The 25,502-nt window shown below is 36.5% G+C and overlaps 1 long non-coding RNA gene across 5 annotated transcripts in view; it reads left to right on the forward strand.

The window, feature by feature from the left end:
- The window catches only part of LOC115897328, a 64,992-nt gene that overhangs the window by 31,180 nt on the left and 8,310 nt on the right, over positions 1-25,502 (forward strand). The window lies entirely within an intron of this gene.

The following is a 25,502-nucleotide window of genomic DNA, read 5'->3' on the forward strand; positions in this document are numbered from 1 at the left end:
ATAGTGGTTGTACTAGTTTACATTCCCACCAACAGTGTAGAAATATTTCCTTTCACCACCTCCCCTCCAGCATTTATTATTTTTTGATTTTTTTTTTTTTTTTTTTTTTGAGACGGAGTCTTGCTCTGCTGCCCAGGCTGGAGTGCAGTGGCCGGCTCTCAGCTCACTGCAAGCTCCACCTCCCGGGTTCACGCCATTCTCCTGTCTCAGCCTCCCGAGTAGCTGGGACTACAGGCGCCCGCCTCGTCGCCCGGCTAGTTTTTTGTATTTTTTAGTAGAGACGGGGTTTCACCGTATTAGCCAGGATGGTCTCGATCTCCTGACCTCATGATCCGCCCGTCTCGGCCTCCCAAAGTGCTGGGATTACAGGCTTGAGCCACCGCGCCTGGCCTATTTTTTGATTTTTTGATTATGGTCATTATTGTAGGAGTGAGGTGGTGTTACATTGTGGTTTTGATTTTCATTTCCCTGATGATTAGAGATGTTGAGTATTTTTCCATGTACTTATTGGCCATTCGTATATCTTCTTTTGAGAATTGTCTATTCATGTACTTAGCCCACTTTTTGATGGAATTTTTTTGTTTTTGTTTTTGCTGATTTGTTTGTGTCCTTTGTAGATTCTAGATATTAGTCCTTTGTTGGATGTATGGATTGTGAAGATTTTCTTCCATTCTGTAGTTTGTCTGTTAACTTTGCTATTTCTTTTGCTGTGCAGAAGCTTTTTAGTTTAGTTAAGTCCTATCTGGATATCTTTGCTCTTGTTGCATTTGCTTTTGGGTTCTTAGTCATGAAGTCTTTGCCTAAGCCAGTGTCTAGACGGGTTTTTCCAATGTTATCTTCTAGAATCTTTATGGTTCCAGGTCCTAAATTTAAGTCTTTGATCCATCTTGATTTGATTTTTTTATAAAGTGAGAGATGAGGATCCAGTTTCACTCTTCTACATATGGGTTGCCAATTATCCCAGCACCATTTGTTGAATAGGGTGTCCTTTACTCACTTTAATTTTTTGTTTGCTTTGTTGAAGATCAGTTGTCTGTAAGTATTTGGCTTTATTTCTGGGTTCTCTATTCTGTTCCATTGGTCTATGTGCCTATTTTTATACCAGTACCATGCTGTTTTGGTGACTAAGGCCTTATAATCCTAGTTTGAAGTCTGGTAATGTGATGCCTGGTACTGATTTGTGTACATTAATTTTGTATTCTGAAACTTTGCTGAATTCACTTACCAGTTCTAAGAGCTTTTTGGATGAGTCTTTAGGGTTTTCCCGGTATACAGTCATAGCATCAGCAAACATAAACAGTTTGACTTCCTCTTTACCAATTTGAATGTCCTTCATTTCTTTCTCTTATTTGCTCTGGCTAGAACTTCCAGTACTATGCTGAATAGAAGCAGTGAAAGTGGGCATCCTTGTTCCAGTTCTCAGGGGGAATGCTTTCAACTTTTCCCCATTCAGTATAACGTTGGCTGTGGGTTTGTTGTAGATAGCTTTTATTACCTTAAGGTATGCCCCTTCTCTGACAATTTTGCTGATAGTTTTAATCATAAAGTAGTGCTGGATTTTGTCAAATGCTTTTTCTGCATCTATTGAGATGATCACGTGATTTTTGTTTTTAATTCTGTTTATGTGGTGTATCACATTTACTGACTCATGTATGTTAAGCCATCCCTGCATCCCTGGTATGAAACCCACTTGATCATGGTGGTTTATCATTTTGATATGCTGTTGGATTCAGTTCACTAGTATTTTGTCAAGGATTTTTGCATCTATGTTCATCAGAGATGTTGGTCTATAGTTTTCTGTTTTTTGTTATATCCTTTCCTGATTTTTGCATTAAGGTTTCATAGAATGATTTACAGAGAATTCCCCTTTTCTCTTTCTTCGGAATAGTGTCAATAGGATTGGTGCCAATTCTTCTTTGAATGTCTGATAGAATTCAACTGTGAATCTGTCTGGTCCTGGGCACTTTTTGTGGACAATTTTTTTATTACCATTTCAATCTCACATTGGTCTATTCAGAGATTCTATATCTTCCTCTATATCTTCTTTAATCTGGGAGGGTTGTAAATTTCCAGAAATTTATCCATATCCTCTAGGTTTTCTAGTTTATGCACATGAAGGTGTTCATAGTAGCCTTGAATGATCTTTTGCGTTTCTGTGTTATCAATTGTAATCTCCTGTTCCATTTCTAATTGAGCTTATTTGGATCTTCTCTCTTCTTGGTTAATCTCACTAATGGTCTATCAATTTTATTTATCTTTTCAAAGAAGCAGCTTTTTGTTTCATTTGTCTTTTGTATTTTTTTGTTTGTTTCAATTTCATTTAGTTCTGCTCTGATCTTTGTTATTTCTTCTACTGAGTTTTGGTTTGGATTGTTCTTGTTTCTTCAGTTCCATGAGGTGGCACCTTATATTGTCTATTTATGCTTTTTCAGACATTTTGATGTAGGCATTTAATGCTATGAATTTTCCTATTAACCCTGCTTTTGCTGTATCCCAGAGGTTTTGATAGGTTGTCACTATTATTGTTCAGTTCAAAGAATTTTTTATTTCTCCTTTGATTTCATTGTTGACCCAAAGATTATTCAGGAGCAGGTTATTTAATTTCCATGTATTTGCATTTTTGAGGGTTCCTTTTGGAGTTGATTTCCAATTTTGTTCCACTGTGGTCTGAGAGAGTACTTAATATAATTTCGATTTTCTTAAATTTACTGAGACTTGTTTTGTGGCCTATCATATGGTCTATCTTGGAGAATGTTCCATGGCTTGATGAATAAGATATATATTCTGCAGTTGTTTGATAGAATGTTCTGTAAATATCTGTTAAGTTCATTTGTTGTAGGGTATAGTGTAAGTCCATCATGTCTTGGTTGACCTTCTGTCTTGATGACCTGTCTAGTGCTGTCAGTGGAGTATCAAAGACCCCCACTATTACTGTACTGTGATCTATCTCTTTTCTTAGGTCTAGTAGTAACTGTTTCATAAATTTAGGAGCTCTAGAGTTAGGTGTAAATATGTATTTAAACTTGTGACACTTTCCTGTTGGACTAATCCTTTTATCATTATATAATGTCCTTCTTTGTCTTTTTTTTTTTTTTTTTTTTTTTGACGGAGTCTTGTTCTGTCGCCAGGCTGGAGTGCAGTGGGGCGATCTTGGCTCACTGCAACCTCCTCCTCCCGGATTCAAGTAATTCTCCTGCCTCAGCCTCCTGAGTAGCTGGGACTACAGACATGCACCACCACACCGAGCTAATTTTTGTATTTTTAGTAGAGACGGGGTTTCACCATGTTGGGCAGTCTGGTCTCAAACTCCTGACCTCAGGTGATCCACCAGCCTTGGCCTCCCAAAGTGCTGGGATTATGAGGCATGAGCCTCTGCAGCCGGCCCCTCTTTGTCTTTTTTAACTGCTGTTGCTTTAAAGTTTGTTTTGTCTGATATAAGAATAGCTACTCTTGCTTGCCTTTGGTGTTTATTTGCATGAAATATCTTTTTCTACCCCTTGAAGTTCATGTGAGTTCTTATATGTTAGGTGAGTCTCCTGAATACAGCAGATACTTGACTGGTGAATCGTTACCCATTCAATATCTTTTTTTTTTTTTTTTTTTTTTTTTTTTTTTGAGACGGAGTCTTGCTCTGTCACCCAGGCTGGAGTGCAGTGGCACAATCTCGGCTCAATGCAAACTCTGCCTCCTGTATTCACACCATTCTCCTGCCTCAGCGTCCTGAGTAGCTGGGACTACAGCGCCTGCCACCACGCCTGACCAATTTTTTTATTTTTAGTAGAGGCAGGGTTTCACCATGTTGGCCAGGACGGTCTCAATCTCTGACCTCGTGATCCACCTGCCTTGGCCTCCCAAAGTGCTGGGATTACAGGCGTGAGCCACTGTACCCAGCCATTCTGTATCTTTTAAGTGGAGCATTTAGGCCATTTATATTCGATGTTAGTATTGCAATGTGAGGTACTATTCTATACATTGCTGTCTGAATACCTTGGGTTTTTTTGTATTGTGTTATTGTTATATTGGTCCTGTGAGATTTATGCTTAAGGTGGTTCTATTTTGGTGTATTTCAATAATTTGTTTCAATATTTAGAGCTCCTTTTAGCAGTTCTTGCCATGCTGGCTTGGTAATGATGAATTCTCCCAGCATTTGGTTGTCTGGAAAAGACTGTATCTTTCCTTCATTTATGAATCTTAGTTTCAATGGATACAAAATTCTTGGCTTATAATTGTTTTGTTTAAGGAGGCTAAAAATAGGACCCGAATCTTTTCTAGCTTGTAGGATTTCTACTGATACATCTGCACTTAATCTGATAGGGTTTCCTTTATAAGTTACCTCATACTTCTGCCTCATAGCTCTTAAGATTCTTTCCTTTTCCTTAACTTTAGATAACCTGATGAGTGTGTACCTAGACAATGACCTTTTTGTGAAGAATTTCCCAGGTGTTCTTTGAGTTTCTTTTATTTGGTTGTCTAGATCTCTAGCAAGGCTGGGGAAGTTTCCTTCAATTATTCCCACACATATGTTTTCCACACTTTTAGATTTCTCTTCTTCCTTGGGAATACCAATTATTCTTAGGTTTGGATGTTTAACATAGCTTTTGATTTCTTTAAGTTTAACTTCACCTTTCTCTGTTGCCTCCTTGTTTAGCTTAATACTTTACTTTCTGATTTCTTTTTCTAGCAATTCAGAGATTTTTGTCTTGGTTTGGATCCATTGCTGGTGAGCTAGTATGATCTTTTGGGGATGTTGAAGAACCTTGTTTTGTCATAGTACCAGAATTGCTTTTCTGGTTCTTTCTCATTTGGGTAGACTGTCAGAGTCTGGGATTCAAGCGATGCTGTTTAGATTTTTTGTCCCCTAGGATACTCCCTTGTTTTGCTGTTCTCCCGCTTCCCCTAGGAATGGGGCTTCCTGAGAGTCAAACTGTAGTGATTGTTTTTGCTCTTCTGGGTCTAGCCACCCAGCAGAGCAGCTGGGCTCTGGACTGGTACTGGGGAGTGTCTACAAATAATCTTGTGATGTGATCTGTCTTCAGGTCTTATAGCTGTAGATACCAGCACCTACTCTTGTAGAGGTAACAGGGAAGTGAAGTGGACTCTGTGAAGATCCTTGATTGTGTTTTTGTTTAGTGCACTGGTTTTGTGTTGGTTCCAGCCAGTAGGTGACACTTTCAAGAGTGCAACAGTGGCCAGGCGCAGTGGCTCACGCCTGTAATCCTAGCACTTTGGGAAGCCAAGGCGGCTGGATCACGAGGTCAGGAGATTGAGACCATCCTGGCTATCACGGTGAAACCCCATCTCTACTAAAAATACAAAACATTAGCTGGGCATGCTGGCAGGCGCCTGTAGTCCCAGCTACTTGGGAGGCTGAGGCAGGAGAATGGTGTGAACCCAGGAGGCGGATCTTGCACTGAGCTGAGATTGAGCCTCTGCACTCCAGCCTGGGCCAAAAAGTGAGACTCCGTCTCAAAAAAAAAAAAAAGGCATCTGCTGGGGACCTGTAGGGAAGATGTAAACTTGCCCTAGGAAAACCTGGTTAAATATTCAGGTTTCTCAGGTTTCTCAGGCCATGGATAGGGGCCATAGAGCTCCCAAGAGATTATGACCTTTGTCTTTGGCTACCAGGGTGGGTAGAGAAAGACCAACACGTGGGGGCAGGGATAGGTGTGTCTGAGCTCAGCCTCTCCTTAGGCAATGCTTGCTTTGGCTGCTGTGGGGCATGGAGGTGTGGTTCCCAGTCCAATGGAGTTATATTCCCAGAGGGATTATGGCTGCCTCTGCTGAGTCATGCAGGTAACTAGGTAAGTGGGGGAAAGCTGGCAGTCACAGACCTTACCCTGCTCCCACTCAGCCTATAGTCCCAAAGGCCAGTCTTACTCCCAACAGCACTGAGTCTGTTTCCAGGAAGCTGGTGACCAGGGCTAAGAACTTGACACAGGCCATGAGCCTTCCCATTGAGAAAGCAAGCAGACTGACAGATTTTTGGCATCTCAGGGAGCCTGAAGGGGTGGTCCACTTCCTACAAAGGGTCTGTGGATTCTCTTGGCTTTGCTGGTGTGTTCCTGTGGTCATTCTTGGATCAAAAATTTATGATGTGAGTCTCCACACGCTGCTCTGTCCGTCTGAGTAGGAGCTGCAAGTTAGTCCTGTCTCCTATCTGCCATCGTGCCCAGAGTTAATATTCAAATTCACTCTTGGTGTTAAACAGTCTATGGGTTTGGACAGTTGTATAATGACTTATATACACCATTATAATGTTATACACAGTAGTTTCACTATTTTAAAATAAACAGTTCAATGGCATTATGCACATTCATACTATTGTGCAACCATCACCACCTCTCACCTCCAGAACTCTTTGCACAACTCTGTGCCACTGGACAATAAATTCCCATTCCCTCTCCTCCCAGCCCTAGCAACTATCATTCTATTTTCTGTCTCTATGATCTTGACTACTCTAAGTACTTCATGTAAGTAGAATAATATAGTATTTGTTATTTTTATGACTGGCATATTTCACTTAGCATAATATCAAGGTTCATCCAATGTTATGGTATATATCACAATTTCCTTCCTTTTTAAGGCTAAATAATATTCCTCTGTACTATATTTGCTTAGCCATTCAACTGTCAATGAACACTTGGGTTGCACTCAAATTTTAGCTGGTTTAAATAATGCTGCTATGAACCCGGCTACTAAATTATCTCTTTGAGACTCCTCAATTCTTTTGAGTATATACCAAGAAGTGAAATTACTGGGTCACATGGTAATTCTATCTTTAAATTTTTAGAGAACTACCATACTATTTTCCACAGAGGCTATACCATTTAACATTTTCACAAACAGTTCACAAATATTCCAGTTGCTCCACAATCTTGCCAACACTTATTTTCCAAGTTTTTGTTTTTACTGTTTTTAGAAATCATGGCTTGTTACACAGGCAAACTTGTATCATGGGGTTTGTTGTGCAGATTATTTCATCATTCAGGTATGAAGCTTAGTACCTATTATTTTTCCTGATCCTCTTCCTCCTTCCACCTTCCACTCCCCACCCTCCAATAGGCAGGCCCCAGCGTGTGTTGTTCCCCTGTATATGTCCATGTGTTCTCATCATTATCTCCCACATTTAAATGAAAACACACAGTATTTGGTTTTCTGTTCTTGTGTTAGTTAGCTAAGGATAATGACCTCTAGCTCCACCCATGTACCTGCAAAGGACATTATCTCATTCTTTTTTATGACTGCATAATATTCCAATGTGTATATATATACCACATTTGCCTTACCCAGTCCCTCATTGATGGGCATTTAGTTCAATTCTATGCCTTTGCTGTTGTGAATAATGCTGCAATGAATATACACATGCATGTGTCTTTATAACAGAATGACTTATATTCCTTTTGGTATATGCTCAGTAATGAGATTGTTGAGTTGAATGGTATTTCTGTCCCCTGAACTTTAAATAAAAGTTAAAAAAAAGATAATCTCTTGCAGTTGCATATTGGCAAACAGAGGTTTGTAAATAGTACATCCTAAATATATCTTAGCTTTTTTTTTTTTGGAAAAGCACTGAATTCAAGTTTATTTAAAGAAAAAAAATTGTGTGTATGTCTCATTTAGTAAATCTTAATACCATTTTCTACCATCTAAAGACATTATGGTCATCCTAATGAAGTTGAGGTGGTATCTCATTATAGTTTTGAATTGTGTTTCCCTAATGATTAGTGATCTTGAGTATCTTTTTGTGTGTTTACCAGTGATTTGCCTATATTCCTTGGAGAAATGTTTATTCAAGTCCTCTGTCCATTTTTGAATTGGGTTGTTTGTGTTTTTGTTGGTGAGTTTTTAAGGAGTTCTCTCTGTATTCTGGATATTAATTCCTTGTCAGATATATATTTTGCAAATATTTTCTTGCATCCTGTTGCCTTTTACTCTGTTGGTAGTGTTTTTTGATGAATAAAAATTTTAAATTTTCATAAAGTAAAATTTGTCATTTTTGCTGTTGTTGCCTGTCCCTTGGAGTCATACCAAATAAACTATTGCCAGTGTCATGAAGTTTTTATCCCTATGTTTCCTCTTAAGAGTTTTATCATTTTAGATCTTACATTTGGTAAGGGATCCATTTTGAATTAATTTTTGTATACAGTGTTAGATGAGAACTGAACTTTATTATTTTGCATGTGGATATCCAATTTTCATAGTGTCATTTGTTTAAAAGGCTGTAATTTCCTCATTGGATGGTTTTGGCACCCTTCTCAAAAATCATTTGACCATATATGTGAGATTTCATTTCTCAGTTATCTATTCTATTCCATTGGTTTTTATGTCTATCGCTATGCCAGTTCCATATTGTTTTGATTGCTATAGATTTGTAGTAAGTTTTGAAATCAGAAAGTGTGAATCCTTCAGTTTTGTTCTTATTTTTCATGACTATTTTGGCTACTCATCATACCTTGAAACTCCATATGAATTTTAAGATGGGTTTTTCTATTTCTGCAAAACATGCCATTGGGGTTTTAATAGGGGTTGCATTGAATCTGTAGTCACTTTGGGTAGCATTGGCATCTTGACAAAATTGTTAAAGCTGTTAACATGGGGTTTGCTTTTATTTACTTGTCTTTAATTTCTTTCTGAGATGTTTTGTAGTTTTCATTGTACAGGTCTTTCACCTTCATGTTTAAGTTTATTCCTGAATATTTTCTTTTTCATGTTATTGTAAATAAAATTTTCTTAATTTCTTTTTCAGATTGTTCATTTTTAGTGTATAGAAGTTCAACTGTGCCAGGTGTGGTGACTCAGACCTATGTTCTCAGCAATTTAGGAGGCTGAGACAGAAGGATCTTATGAGGTCAGGAGTTAAAGACAAACCTGGACAAAATAGCTAGACCTCTGTCTCTATAAAAGAAAAAAAAAAATTAAAAAAACAGCTAGGCATGGTGGCACCCTCCTGTAGTCCTGGCTACTCAGGAGGCTGGGGCAAGAGGATCCCTAGAGCTCAGGAATTCAAGGCTATAGTGAGCTGTGATCGTGCCACCGCACTCTAGCCTGGCCTACAGAGCGAGACCTCATCTCTGAAGAAAAAGAAAAAAGTAACTGATTTTTATGTGATATCATTGTATTTTGCTACTTTGCTGAGTTTGTTTATTAGTTCTAATAGTTTTTTGTAAATTTTTTAGTTTTTTTTCCTATAAGATAATATTATCTGGTTGCAGATGATGTGCAACCAGATGATATAATCCTTTTTTAAATTTACTAAATTTTTTCCAATTTAGATGCCTTTTATTTATTTTTCTTTCATGATTGCTGTTGCTAAGACTTTCAGTACTACATTAAATAGAAGTGGCAAAAGTAGTAATCCTTGCATTGTCTTAAAGAAAAACTATCAGTCTTTTATCATTGAGTAAAATGTTCATTGTGGGGTTTTCGTATATGGCTTTTATTATTTTGAGGTAGTTTTCTTTTACACCTTGTTTATTTAGTTTTTTATCATGAAAAAATGTTGAATTTTTCAAATGCTTTTCTGCCTCAATTGGGATGATCATATGGTTTGTTTTTCTTCATTCTGTTAATGTAGTATATTATATTGATTTTTGAACTACCTTTGCATTCCAGAAATAAATCCCGTTTACTCATCTTGTATACTTTATTCAATGTGCTGCTGAATTTGTTTTGCTTGTGTTTGTGGAGGATTTTTGCATCAATGTTCATACAGGATATTTGTCTGTAGTTTTTTTCTTATAGTATCTTTGTCTGGCTTTAGTATTGGGGTAATGCTGGCCTTATCAAATGAATTAGAGAAGACAATATTGTCTTCAATGTTTTGGAAAAATTTGAGAGGGACTGTTACTAATTTTTCTTTAAGTGTTTGGTAGAATTCGCTAGTGAAGCCAACCGTTCTAGAGCTTTCCTTTGTTCGAAATTTTTAAAATTGGTGATTCAATCTTCTTAGTAGTTATATGTCCATTCAGATTTTTCTATTTATTTGTAGTTTAGTCTTTTTAGGTTTTGTATTGCTAGAAGTTTTTCTATTTTCACCTATGTTATCTAATTCATTATTGTACAATTTTTTATTGTACTATCTTAGAATCCTTCTTGTCATTTCTATAGAATCAGCAGTGATGTTCCCAATTTCATTTTTGATTTCATTAATTTGTTTTTATCTTTTTATTATTAATTTCTTATCTATCTTATTGTTTACTTGGCTAAAGGTTAGCCAATTTTCTTAATATTTTCGAGAAATAAATTTTGGTTTCGTTGATTCTCCATTATTTTTCTATTCTCTCTTTTGCTTATTTCTGCTCTAATCTTTACTATTCCTTTCCTTCTGCTAGCTTTGGGATTTTTTTTTTTTTCTGGTTTCTTAAGTAGTAAAAGTTAATTGATAATTTGAGATCTTTCTTTTTTTAATGCAAGCATTTATAGCTACTATTTTCCCCTTAGCACTGCTTTCACCACGTTCCATAAGTTTTGGTATGTTGTGTTTTCATTTTCAATTGTTTCTAAGTATTTGCTAATTTCCCTAGTGATTTCTTCTTTTAACTATTGTTTGTCAAAAAAAAGTGTTGTTTAATTTCCACAAATTTGTGAATTTTCTAGTGTTTCTCCTATTATTGATTTCTAATTTCATCTATTTGTGACTGATGAAGACACTGTACATCATCACTGAAAATTCACTGAGACTCAATTTGTGGCCTAAGAGATGATCTATTCTGGAAAATATCTCATATGCACTGGAGAAGAAAGTGTATTCCATTGCTGTTGGGTAGAGTGTTTTGTATATGTCTATTAGATCTAGTAGGTTTATTGTGTTATTCAATTGCTCTGTTTCATTACTTATCTTCTATGTGGTTGTTATATCTATTATTTAGAGTGGAATGTTGAAATCTCCAACAATTATTATAGAATTATTTATTCCTACTTTTGACTGTGTTAATTTTTGCTTCATATATTTTGAAGGCCTGTTATTAGGTATGTAAATGTTTTTAATCATTATATCCTCACACCATATTGAAGCTTTTATTAAAATATAATATCCTAATTTATCTCTTGTGAACTTTTTTGATTTATAGTCTATTTTGTCTGAAATTGGTAGAGTCACCCCTGCTCTCTCTTGGTTACTATTTGCGTGGAATATCTTTTCCAGCTTTTCACTTTTCACCTATTTGTGTCTTTCAATCTAAAATTAGTCCCTTTTAGAAAGCACATAGTTACATCATGCTTTTTAATCCATTCAGCCAATCTCTGTCTTTTGATTGGAGAGATTAATGCATTTACATTTAATGTAATTACAGTTATGCATACCTAACAATGGGGAAACATTCTGAGAAATGAATTTTAAGGCAATTTTCATTGTTGTGTGTGAATGTAATTGAGTGTACTTATGCAAACCTACATAGTATAGCCTGCTATACACCTAATCTATATGGTATTGCCTATTGCTCCAAGACTACAAACATGTACAGTATGTTGCTGTATTGAATACTGTAGGCTATGTAACACAGTGGTCAGTATTTGTATATCTAAACATACATAAACATAGAGAAGGTAATGCATTACACTATGATGTTATAATGGCTATAATGTCACTAGGTGTTACACATTTTTCAGCTCCATTTTAATCATATAGAACCACTTTCATACCTGTGGTTCAACATTGATTGAAATGGCATTATGCATGACTGTACTAACAAAGAGGGACTTACTTTCTTCATTTGCTACTTGTTTTCTATATGCCCTAAGGCATTTTTGTTCCTTATTTCCCAAATTATTGTCTTTTTTGTGTTTAGCTGATTTTTTACTGAAATGTTTAAATTTATTTCTCACTTCCTTTTGTTTATATTCTTTAGCTATTTTATTTGTGATTACCATAAGTATTACATTTAACATCTTAAAGTCACAACAGTATTATTACATTTAATTTATACCAGCTTTACATTAATAGCATACAACAGATTTTCTCCTTTAACAGCTTCATCTCCATGCTTTTTAGTTGTTGACATCACAAAATTACATCTTCATACCTTATGTGTCCAGAAATCTGAACTTAAAATTTTTAAATTCCTTAATTTCATGAATTATGTAAAAAACAAAAAGTGAAGTTAGAAATCAAAGTAGAATAATGTTAGCTTTTTGACTTAATAATTGTCTCTTCAAAAGTATTAGTCTTCTAAATCACACAGAAAACAAAAAGTGAAGTTACACACCATAGTTACAATACCTGCTTTTACAATTGCTCGTATATTTACTTTTACTGGATATTTATTTTTTCATATGTCTTCGAGTTACTGTTCAGTATGTTTTCATTTCAACCTGTGGGGGAGTTCTCAACTTTTGTATATCTGGGAAGGTCTGAATTTCTTTCTCACTTTTGAAGTAATGTTTTGCCTAACATAGGATTCTTGGTAGTTTCTTTCTTTAACACTTTGAATATATTAGCTCACTGCCTTTCGACTTCCAATGTTTCTGATGAGAAATCTGCTGATACTTTCATTGAGGATCCCTTGTGAGTGTGGGCTGAGTCACTTCTTTCTTATTGCTGTTAGATTCTCTTTGTCTTGAGGGAGTTTGATTATATGTCTCAGAGTGGGTCTCTTTGAGTTCATCCCAATTGGAGTTCACTGAGTTTCTTGGATAAGTTTCATTTATTTATTGATATAGTACTATTCTGGAAATCTGTTTTTTCTTGAGCATGTTTCATTGCTTGTGTCTTTCAAGAAATCTGTCCATTTTATCTAAGTTTCACATTTATTGGCTTAAAAGTATTTTTTATAATTTTCCTTAAATATCCTTTAAAGATTTATACGTTCTGTAGTGATATCAATTCTTTTATTTCTATTCTTTTAGTTTGTGCCATCTCTCTCTCTTTTTTCATGATCACACTGGCCGCTAGAACTTTATTAATTGTATTGACTTTTTTCAAAGAATTAACTCTTGATTTCATTAACCTTGTTTATTGTTTTTCCATTTTCTAGTTTAGTAATTTCTGTTCAGATATTTACTAAATTTCTTCCTCCACCTATATTGGGTTTAATTTGCTGTTCTCGTTCTACTTTTTACAGGTTAACGTCATTGGTTTGAGATCTTTTTAAATTTTTGGATATAGATATTTAGTGTTACAAATACTCCCACATACTTCTTTAGTGGTATCCCTAAAATTTTGATATGCTGTGTTTTAATTTTCATTCAGCTCTTCCATAAGTCCATTTTCACTTCAAAATACTTTCCAATTTTCCTTTTGATTTCTTTGACTTATAAGTTTCATAAGAGTATTACTTAGTTTCCAAATAAGGATTTTCCAAAGACATTTCTGTTTTTTTTCCAGTTTAGTTTTACGGCATTCAGAAAATATGCTTTATAAGAATTGACTTCTTTTAAGTGTATTGAGACTTGTTTTATGGCTTGGATTATGATTTATATTGATGGGTGTCCTACATGTATTTGAAAAAGTGCAATTATTTGCTTATGGGTAAAGTGTGCCTATAAATGTCAACCAGGTCACTTTAGTTGACAATGTCATCCAAGTATTCTATATACTTAATGATTTTTGTCTACTTTTATCAATTATTGACAGAAAGAAATTAACATCTCTAACTATAATTGTAGATTTCTCTCTTTTTTTATTGGAGTTCTATCAGGTTTTGCTCTATGCATTTTGAAGCTCTTGAACCACATCATTATATTCTCTTAAACAACGAACCACTTTAGCACTATGAAATGATCAGCTTTATCTTTGTAATATTTGTTGTTCTAAAATCAATTGTTTCGATCGTAGCTTTCTTTGCACTGGTGTATATTTTTCATTTTATTAATTTTAAATCATGTATATTTAAAGTTTATTGTTTATCAACAGTATATAGTTGGGTCTTGTTTCTATATCCATTAAGATAATACCTGCCATTAAGTGGTATGTTTAGACCATTTGCATTTAATGTGGCTTTAATGTTGTTAGATTTAAACTATCATTTTGCCATTTGTTTTCTATTTGTCCATTTGTTTTACTTTCACCTCTTTCCTTCTTTTGCCTGCCTTCTTTTTGATTAACTTGTTGTTTCTATTACATTTTCTTATTGGCTTATTAGCTATTATGCTTTGTATTACTCATTGTTCAGGATTTAGAGTATACGTTTTTAACTTAGTTTATTTTCAAGTGACATTACTTATAAGAGCCTTGCAACAGTACATTACCAAACTTTACAACTGATACTTCCATTTACCCCTCCCTGCCCTTTTTATTATTGTTGTCATACGTTTTACTTTTATATGTGTTATAAATTTCATAATATATTTTTATTTTTTTCCAAACAGCGCAGATATGATGGTGATTAATTCTTTCAGCTTTTTTGTTTTTTGTTTTTTGTTTTTTTGAAATAGGGTCTTGCTCTTTCACCCAGGCTGAAGTGCAGTGGTGTAATTATGTTTCATTGCAGCCTTGAACTCTTGAGCTTAAACAATTCTCATGCCTCAGCCTCCTAAGTAGCTGGAACTATAGGTGTGCACCCCCATGCCCACCTAATTTTTAAATTTGTAGTGGAAAGGAGGTTTTGCTATGTTGCCCAGGCTGGTCTTGAACTCCTAGCTTCAAATCCTTCTGCCTTGTCCCCCAAAGTGTTGGGATTACAGGGATGCACTACCATGTCTGTCAAAAAAACTGCTTTGGCTCTATTTTAATTATTTATTTATTTCTTAAAAGACATTGTTTTTCTATGTTGCTTAGGTTGGCCTCAAATTTTGGGGTTGAAGTAATTATTCTGCCTCAATCTCCCAAGTACTTGGGGCTACCAGTATGTGCCACTGTGCCCAGCTTACCTTTACTGCTGAAGAACATTTTCACTGGAATAGAATTATAGAATGATGCTTTTTTCTCTCAATACTTTGAAGATGCTGTTTTCTTACTTGCATTGTTTCTTGTGAGAAATCTGCTGTCATCCTCATCTTTGTTCTTCTTTATGTAAAGTTCTTTTTTTCTTAAACTGTTTTTAATATTTTATTTTTAGCACTGGCTTTGACCAATCTGTTTTTGATGTGCTTTGCTATAGTTTTCTTCATTTTTTTGTCCTTGGGTTTCATGGAACTTCTTGTAGATGTGAGGTTTTATAGTTTTCATCAAGTTTAGAAATTTTTCATTCATTATTTCTTCAAATGTATTTTCTATCCATCCCTTTCTGGAGACTCAAATGCATATTAGGCTACTTAAAGTTGTTCCATAGTTCATTTATGACATTTTTGAAAATTATTTTAGATGTTTTGTTTTGGAGAGTTTTAATTGTTATGTGTTCAAAATCACTAATGCTTAATAATCAGGATATCTTTTATGGTGTATTTCTTAAATCACATACATTATACTCTTTATCTCTGAATATTTGATTTGGGTCTTTCTTATACCATTCCTGTGTTGCTACTTATTTGTTTGAATATATGGAATGCAGTATTAATTTGTTTATGCTCTTATTCTATGATCTGCTTGTATTCTGGGTCAGTTTCAATTGATTAACATTTTTCTCATTATGAGTCGTGTTTTCCTACTTCTTTGCATATCTGGTAAACTTTTTTTTGATGCCAGACACTTTGAATTTGCATTGTTGAGCACTGCATGTTTTTTGTTTTCCTACAACCTTTTGAGCTTTGTTCTAGAATGCAGCTACTTAAAAACAATTTCATATTTTTGTGTTTTGCTTTTATGATTCATTATGTGAGACCAGAATAGTGTTTAGTCTAGGGCTAATTGTTTTCCACTATTGAAGCAAGACCCTTCTGTGTACCCTACTAATGCCCAGTGAATTAAATGGTTGTGCATTCTGGCTGGTGAGAAGCTCAGTGTTAATGCCAGACACTGCTTTCTCTAATTTTTTGAGTGTTTTTTTTCCCCGGCTTTGGATGGTTTCCTCACATGCACGTGTTGATCAGTATTCTGCTGAAAAAAACAACCTTCTTCTGCAGGTCTCTGGATTTTTTTTTTTTTTTTTTTTTTTTTTTTTTTTTTTGGTGCAGCTTTCTATTTTCATATACTATGTCCTGAAAACTCTATCCGTGTTGGTCTCCCCAGACTCTTGGTTTCATCTCCTCAACTCAGGAAGTTCTCTAGGCTGTACTTAGCGTTCCTCTTCCTTGTTCTGAGGTCTGGATTATTTTTTAAAATCAATAAGCTGAGGCAAATTAGAGATCACCTTGAATGACTCCAATCTTTCAGAAATTGCTGTTTTTTATTGTTTGATGTCCAATATATCAAAGATCATTGTCTCATTATTTTGCTTGTTTTTGGTGACCATGAAGAAAAATTAAGCAGGGATACAGGAGAGTGTGGAATCGATTTGCATACATTACTTGAGACCCTCTTTGAATGATTAATTTGAAGATGCACTGAAGGACTTGAGGGAGTGAGCCATGAGGCTACCTTGAGGAAGAACATTTGAGGCAGAAAGATAAGCAAATTTAAAAAGAGCAATAAGAGCATGACTGACTTGCCAAAAAACACTATGGAAGTCAATGTAGCTTGAGACAGTTCACAGGACTGAGAGGATGAGAATAGAGAGAGAACCAAGTGCTCAAATAATACCTTTTAGGAAGAAAGTACTGTGATTTTATTCTAAGTGTAATGAGAAGCTATTATAAGATTTTCAGCATTAGTGTGTGTGTAAAAGAAAAATATTTAACATTTTGAAGGATAACATGTTGGATGCTGTCGAGAAAACTGATTGCAACGGGTCAAGAGAAAATGTGGATTTGGACAAGGGTAGTAATAAATGATACAATTATAGAATATTTGAAAGGAAGTGCTGATAAAATTTGATAGATTGGGTGGATATGAGGGAAAAAAAGGAATAAAGATTTATTTCCAAGTTTTTGGCCCAAATCATGGTCTCATGTACTAACATGGATAACAATGGAAAGGAGAGTTTTATTGAGGAAAATTGAGTTATGTTAAGTTTGAGATGCAAGTTGAAATGTCAGGTAGAAAGTTATTCAAATCTGGACACCAGGACACCAGGAAAGAGATGGGATAGTTTAGAGTCCTCAGCATACACATGGCATTGTATGGAGATCAGTAGGAAGAGTGAGGCTAAATAAGTCCATGGACTGGTTCTGGTGCATTTTAAACTTCAGAGGCTGGAGAATTGAGACTGAATCAACAAAAGACAAAGGAGTAGGAGCCAATGATATGGGGAAAAAATCAGGAAAAGTATGGCATCCTGGGAGCCAAGCACAGAAAATCCTTCAAGAAATAGTAAGGGGTCAACCATATCTAATGTTGCTGAGAGATTGAGTAAGATAAAAAGCAAAAATTGATGTTGGATTATTCAAAGTGTAGGTCTTCAGTGATTGTTTCTTATTATCCCACAAAGCCTCAAATCTTAGAGGCATTTCATTTATTAAATTAAATTTATAATATTAAGATTCATGATGTGCCTTCATCCATTACCCCGAGGTTGAATGATAATTTTACTTTTCGTATGTGTCTGCTTTTAAATCCAGAGATACTCCCTGTGTTTCATTTTTCACTCACTGGATTGTTAAAGCTCAATATGGGAGCCAGTGCCTTATCATCTGAAGAATGATAGAGGATGTTCCCATAAGGTTTGTCCTCATAAATCTGTAGCTCCGTCTAGCAAGGTGAGGGGTAACCTAGTGGCATATGGGCTCACCTTGTGTCCAGGAACAAATCACCTTGTCTTGATCATAACCTAAAGTAAGAAACCAGACTTATATTCAGAATTTGTTTCTTTATTTACTTTCAAATGTTAGCACACTATATATGTACCCCCAAAAGGTACTGGGAATTCATAAACACCCAAATATACAGTTTGGTACAGACAATCTGCTTTTCACCCAGTTAAAGATACTTCACCTCTTCTTGAGAGTAATAAGAACAAAACTTCAAAATAAAATAATTAATTATAAAGCCTATTTTCCTGTTTGTGCCTTTTACTTTATTATTTATTTAAACACTAAAGAGGAACCACAAAAGTAATGTCTATAAAGAAGCAAGTGAATTTAGTCAATACCTTATGTGCCTGATTCAACATGTTGGTTAAATTTTAATTTTACAAGTACAGTTGGCTCACTAAAGCCATTACATTCTTTGTATCTGAGTTGACTGTACACTACACAACACATTTCTTACTAAATCATCTAGATGTTATTTAGGGAAGTTTAAATAATCCACAGGTAATATAACTTCTAAATGAAGCAATGTCTTTGTTTTTCAGACTTGCAAGTAGCCTTAGTGAAAAAGTACTGTGAAAGTTTTCAAGTGTTAGAGAGAAAGTGGAAGTAGGTGCTTGGTATAAATGTACCACTCTGTCCCCAGTGCTAAGGGCCCTGTGGTGAAGCTCTTCACAGAGAAAGTTCAGCTCTTCCACAGAGGTGCAAGAAACTAGCTACCCACTTGATTGTCCTTCTTCCCAACCTTACAAAGGGAACATTACAATTATTTGACTGAAAAGTGAGAAAAGGAAGAAAATAGAAGAAAAATCTGTTACTTTTCAACCATACAACTTCATATTTTTTAAGTCAGTAGGGGCCAGGTGTGGTGGTTCATGCCAGTAATCCCAGCACTTTGGGAGGCTGAGGTGGGCAGATCAGTGGAGGTCAAAAGTTTGAGACCACCCTGGCCAGCATGGTGAAACCTCATCTCTACTAAAAAACAAAAATTAGCCAGGGGTGGTGATATGCACCTGTAATCCCAGCTACTCAGTAGGTTGAGGCAGGCGAATCGTTGGAACCCAAGAAGTCATGCCACTGCACTCGAGCCTGATTCTGTCTCAGAGGAAAAAAGAAAAGCCAGTAGGATTGAAGTATGAAATGAGCCAGGGTTTTAAATGATAGCTTCTCTCACACAAGGGTGAAGAGAATAGATTAAGAACCTCTCCCCTACTTTAACACTCTAGTTTAAGCATCTTAAAAAATACTACTTTCTTTGCTGTCATTGACCTTAATAAATTATAAAATGAGACTAAAACATGACCCATTCTATTGGGCCTTCAAAAAAACCATATTTTGTTATTGGACGTTTTGTGTTCAATTAGATAATCTTTACTGAACATCTCCAGGATGGCTAGTCCTGACATAGATCCAAGTTCTTTAAATAGTGGAGACGAGCTCAGGCCCTGCTTTAATGAGGGTTTTTGTCAAGAAAAGTAGGTTTTACAGTGGAAAACAACAAGCAACATCTCAGAGACTTAACAGAATAAAAGTTAATTTCTTGCTTGTACTACCTGTCCACATGGTTTGGCAGGAGTCTTTCTCTCTTTGCTCACTGTAGTCACTCAGAGATCAGCTATCCATCTGCCCCCAGGATCATATGGCAGGGAATAGGTAGCTTGGTGAATCATACCCCGGCTTTTAACTCTGCCACCCAGAAGTCACACATCACTTGCGCTCACATTTCATTGGGCCAAGCAAGTGTGATGGTGGAACTATTCAGGCTTGTTAGAGAACAACAAAGCCACATCGTTAAACCAGATGGTGGTGGTCAAAGTTCATGGTTGGGTTATTAGGCCGTGGTTAGAAACACAGCTGCCAATATCTGGGGTTGTAACAACTGCAGATCTAATGATCCAAGGCCAGAACAAAGATTAAGAGAGCACTCTAGGGAAGGGAGAACCCATGGTGAGACTTAGCTGCATTGTAACAGAACAGACTTACAGAGACAGATAGCAGAGCCTCCCTACAGTATCTAGAATGTGCATCTAGAAGCATTCTATGCTCACTTCCTGTTTCCCCTGGTATTTATTCAAATGCTAATTACAAAGGACACGAAATGTCTAGTACTTTATAGCCTCCTTATGTTTAGGTTTCACTCCTGACCTCAAAGAACTTAAAACTAAGTAGATTCTGAATTTTTCAAATTATTTCAGGATATTGCAACAATGGACATTTTATTTCATTGTATACTTTTTTTTCTACAAGAAACTGTACTTGAAAACAGTTAACTAAGCATCTATCTACTCTCTCACAGTAAAATTTCTATGGCTATTGTTCCAGAGGTAGAGTGGTTAATATTTACTGAGCCCTTTCTCTTTGCTAGGCTTTTGATAGGCATTGTAACACAGTAGTGTTCCTTTATCCACAGAAGATACATTCCAAAACCCCCAGTGGATACTGAAACCTTGAATAGTACCAAGCCAACTGCCATCAATTGAAATATGTTTCCATTCATGTCCTCCACCCACAATTTTGTTTTTTGAAACAGGGTCTTGCTCTGTTACCTAGGCTGGAGTGCAGTGACCTGATCGTGGCTTACTGCAGCCTTGACCTGCAAGATTCAAGCAATCCTCCTGCTTCAGCCTCCCAAGGAGCTGGAACTATAGGTGTTTTACCACTATGTGCAGCTAATTTTTTTGTTGGAGCCCACACACAGAGTCCCCACTGGGGTGCTGCCTAGTGGAGCTGTGAGAAGAGGGCCACGGTTCTCCAGATCCCAAAATGGTAGAGCAACTGACAACTTGCACTGTGTGCCTGAAAAAGCCACAGGCACTCAACTTTAGGCCATGAAAGCAGCCATGGGGGCTGTACCCTGCAGATCCACAGTGGCAGAGCTGCTCAAGGCCTTGGGAGTCTACCCTTTGCATCAGCATGGTCTGGATGTGAGACATGGAGTTAAAGGAGATTATTTTAGAGCTTTAAGATTTAATGACTGCATTCTTGGGTTTTAAGCTTGCATGGGGCTTGTAGCCCCTTTGTTTTGGCCAATTTCTCACATTTGGAACGGGAGCATTTGCCCAGTGCCCACTACCTTCATTATATCTTGGAAGTAACTAGCTTGTTTTTGATTTTGTGGGCTCATAAGCAGAAGGGACTTGCCTTGTCTCAGATTACACTTTGACTTGGACTTTTGAGTTAATGCTGGAATTAGTTTAGACTTTCAGGGACTGTTAGGAAGGCATGATTGTGTTTTGAGTTGTAAGAAGGACATCAGATGGGGAAGCGGCCAGGGGAGGAATGAAGTGGTTTTGCTCTGTGTCCCACCCCCCAAATCTCATGTTGAATTCTAATTCCCAACGTTGCGGGAGGGACCTGGTGGGAGGTGATTGGATCGTGGAGTTAGATTTCCCTCATGCTGTTCTCATGATAGGTAGTCAGTTCTCACAAGATCTGATGGCTTAAAGTGTGTGAAACATCTCCCTTCACTCTGTCTCTCTCCTGCCACCATGTGAAGAAGGTATTTGCTTCACTTTTACCCTCCACCATAATTGTAAGTTGCCTAAGGTCTCCCAGTCATGCTTCCTATTAAGCCTGAAGAACTGTGTAAGTTCCTTTTCTTTATTGACTACTCAGTCTCAGGTAGTATTTTGTAGCAGGATGAGCCACAGACAAAACTCCTGAGACACCAAGTTAAAGAAGGAAGGGGTTTATTCAACCGGGGGCATCTGCAAGACTCCTGTCTCAAGAGCCAAGCTCCCTGAGTGAGCAATTCCTGTCCCCTTTAAGGCCTCACAACTCTAAGGGGGTGCATGTGAGAGGGTTGTTATCAGTTGAGCAAGCAGGGGTTACATGACTGGGGGCTGCATGAGCAGATAATTAGATTGGAACAAAACAAAATAGGATTTTTACAGTGGTTTTCCATACAATGTGTAATCTATAGATAGCATAACTGATTATGTCAGGGGTTGATCTTTATCTACCAGGCCCAGGGTGTGGCGACGGGCTGTCTGCTTGTGGATTTCATTTCTGTCTTTTAGTTTTTACTTTTTCTTTCTTTGGAGGCAGAAATTGAGCATAAGACAATATGAGGGGTGGTCTCCTCCCTTAATTTTACAGCTGTGTGAGAATGGACTCCATATGGGCTCCAACCCCACATTTCCCCTCATCACTGCCCTAGTAGAGATTCTCTGTCAAGGCTCCTCCACTGCATCAGACTTCTGCCTGGATACCCAGGTGTTTCCATACATCCTCTGAAATCTAGGAGGAGGTTCTCAAACTTCAATTCTTGCCTTCTGCACAACTGTAGGCCAAACACCACTTGGGGCTTGCATCCTCTGAAGCAATGACCCTGGACCTGGCCCACAAAACCATTTTTTTCCTCCTAGCCATGGGTCTGTAATAGGAGGGGCTGCTGAGAAGGTTTCTGAAATGCCCTGAGACATTTTTCCCATTCTCTTTGCTATTAACATTTGACTCCTCTTTACTTATACAAATATCTGCAGCTGGCTTGACGTTTTCCCAAAAGATGGGTCTTTCTTTTCTACCACATGGCCAGTTTTCTAAACTTCTATGCTCTGCTTCTCTTTTAAATATAAGTTCAAGATTCAGAAAATCTCTATGTTCACACATATGAGCAAACATTTTAGAAACAGCCAGGTCATATTTTGGAACACTTTGCTGCTCAGAAATTTCTCCCGCCAGATACTCTAAAACATCTCTCTCAAGTTCAAAGTTCCACAGATCTCTAGTTCAGAGGTAAATGACACCAGTCTGTTTGCTTAAAGGATAGCAAGAGTGACCTTTACTCCAGTTCCCAGTATGTTCTTCATCTCCATTTCAGACCACCTCAGCTTGAACTTCATTGTCCATATTACTGTTGACATTTTGGTCAAAATCATTCAACAAGTCTCTAGGAAGTTCTAAACCTTCCCACATATTCCTATCTTCTTCTGAGCTTTCAAAACTCTTCCAGTTTCTGCCTATTACCCAGTTCCAAAGTCATTTCCACATTTTCAGGTATCTTTATAGCAATACCCCACCCTTCTGTTACCAATTTTCATTATTAGTCTGTTCTCACACTGCTATAAATTACTACCTGAGACTGGGTAATTTATGAAGGAAAGAAATTTAATTGACTCATAGTTCTTCAGGCTTGACAGGAAGCGTGACTGGGAAGCCTCAAGAAACTTACAGTCATGGCAGAAGGGGAAGGGGAAGCAAACACTTTATTCACATGCCAGCAGGAGAGAGAGAGTGAGCAAAACTGGAAGTGCCACATACCTTTAAACCATCAGATCTTGTGAGAACTCACTTGTTATCATGAGAACAGCATGGGGGAAATCCAACTCCTGTGAGTCAATCACATCCCACGCATTTCTTCCCCCAACTTTGGGAATTACAATTCAACATTAGATTTGTGTGGCGCGAGAGCCAAACCGCATCAATATTTATTGCCTTCTTAACAAGATGTCTGGAGTAGGATATTTTAGTTTTGATTTTTCAGAATTATGGGTTAATATTTAGTGATTTATAGGACTTCTTAACACTACTACCCAGAAATGACACCTCACTTGCATTCCCATTTTATTGGTCCAAGCAACTATGATGACAAGACTATTCAGGCATGAGTAGAGACAGCCAAATCACATTTAAACCAAGTTGTGGCTCATGACTCACATGTCAGGGAACATGAGGTAAAAGTAAAGAGACATCCATGGTAGAGCAAGGGAAATAATAGGGAGAACAGGATAAAGGAGGGAGTGAGGAGAGAGGGAGACAAGAGGTAGTATATCTGACTCTTCTTTTTTCAGGTAAGAAACGTCTTTCTAGGAACACATGCAGCAGAAGCATGCTTTCACTCACTTCTTATTGGCAATAACAAGTCTACCTGGCAGTCCTTAGCTATAAGGGAAGTTGAAAAAGGAAGTACCTGACTTTTTCAAAATATGTTGTGAAAAGAGAGAGGAGTTAGGGAACCCCCATTAGATAATTTAGTCAACTATGACTTCCATATTCCTCCCACTCAATGGTAAATGATTCAAAAGTAGTTTAGTAGGTCAGCCCAGGAATTCACTTCATTACCCAGCCTCATTATCAAAACTATACTTTAATTCAAAATTCAAAATACTATGTCATCCAGTTTATCAAGAAGTCCTTCCAGTTTTGATATTTTCTTTTGATTTCTGTATGAATTTGTCATGAAACTTTTAATTTCTGTGCAAACAGGTTTCTGATTTTGGACCTTTCCACCTTCAAATTTCACCCTCACCCTCAACACCATCTTCAAATTCAAAGCCTCAAGTCTTGTCAATCTTACCTCAAAACTATATCTGGATCCTGTTGATTTTTCTCCATCTCTTTCTTTCCATTCTTTTTTCCAAGCATCAAGCATCATTAATTTTCATTTTGACTATGCACTAGTGCCCTAGCTGATATCCTTACATCAATTTTTGGATCTCTATAGTACATGCATCATGTTATGCAAAGTTTTTTAAAGGAGATCTTTTAAAAATGTAAGTCAGATTTAAAAAAAAAAAATAGCAAAAAAAGAAATAAAAATGTAAGTTAGATTTTATAACTCCTTGCTTAAAACTTTTGATAATCTTCCCATTGTGCAACTCCTAAACTCCTTAGGGCGGACCACACCCCACTGAGAACTACTTGAGTAAAGGGACTATAGCTGTTTTGCTAACATCATACATATAGCAAATAGGAAAATAGGACAGTGCCTGTTATTTATATGTATGTATGTGTGTGTAAGTGTGTGCATGCATAGGTGAGCAGGTGTGTGTATTACATGTAAAAATAAGTGATAGAATTGTAATTATTATTATGGTTTCTGTAAGATTTATAATAGGAACTCTTTAAACAAGTTCCTCACTTTTACCAAAGGCCCCTTTGATATACAATTGGATAATGTGATCATCTAGACAAGAAGGTAAAATAATATTCATTAAAGCCATGTAAATACTGAGATAATGTATATAAATATGTAAATACCTAACCAACTATTATCAATTCTGTAATTTTATAGGATCCTCCTACATTAAGCATTAAAATTTTGTCAAAAATATTAGTTGGATCCCCCATTTCACCAATTTGAAATGATACTTGAAGGCCATTCTTTTAACATTTCACTACATAAGGCTAATAAAATATCTAGTGAGGAAAAAAGAAACCATTATATGAAATAATATATCTGGTTTACTCTACAGATACATCTAAGTATAAAGACATAAATATGATCTAGAAGTAATATAAAATATTAACGATGTTTTTGTATTAGTTTTCATTTATTCTCACTAGACTATTAACAGGACTTTTAGTCAGAAGCAACTAATGGATTTTTGTTGTTGTTCCTGACCCTGTATGATGCTCTTCTTTTGACATTTCCTTTTTCATCTTTTGTGATCTATAACCCATGCTAAGCCAAAATAATCCATATGGATGGTAACTTACCTCAAAATTGATGCACTAATTGGAGATAATCCCTTCTCCACACTTACTGCAAGGCTGGTCATTTAAAGTACAATGTCTTAATTAACCTTGAACTCTACATTAGAGTTCTGCTGTTTCTATCCATGTTTGGCACCTCATAGATCCAGGCAATAACATATCTCCAATTGCGGTTGCCAGTTACATAATGCCTGCAAGCAAGCTTGCCTTTCTTTTTAAGTCACACAGCAGGAAATATTTTTACAGAGATCAGCATGTATTTCTGAGTTACCTGGAATATCTCTCCAAAATTACTGAGAAGCCCTTCATCGTACTGTATTCCACCTATTGCATGACAAAATTCACACTCCATACCCCATTCCTGCTTCTAGTAGCGGTAAGAATAAGTAAAAATTATTTATTTGCCT

This window comes from Rhinopithecus roxellana, chromosome 1 (assembly GCF_007565055.1).
Source record: "Rhinopithecus roxellana isolate Shanxi Qingling chromosome 1, ASM756505v1, whole genome shotgun sequence".
NCBI lineage: Eukaryota > Metazoa > Chordata > Mammalia > Primates > Cercopithecidae > Rhinopithecus > Rhinopithecus roxellana.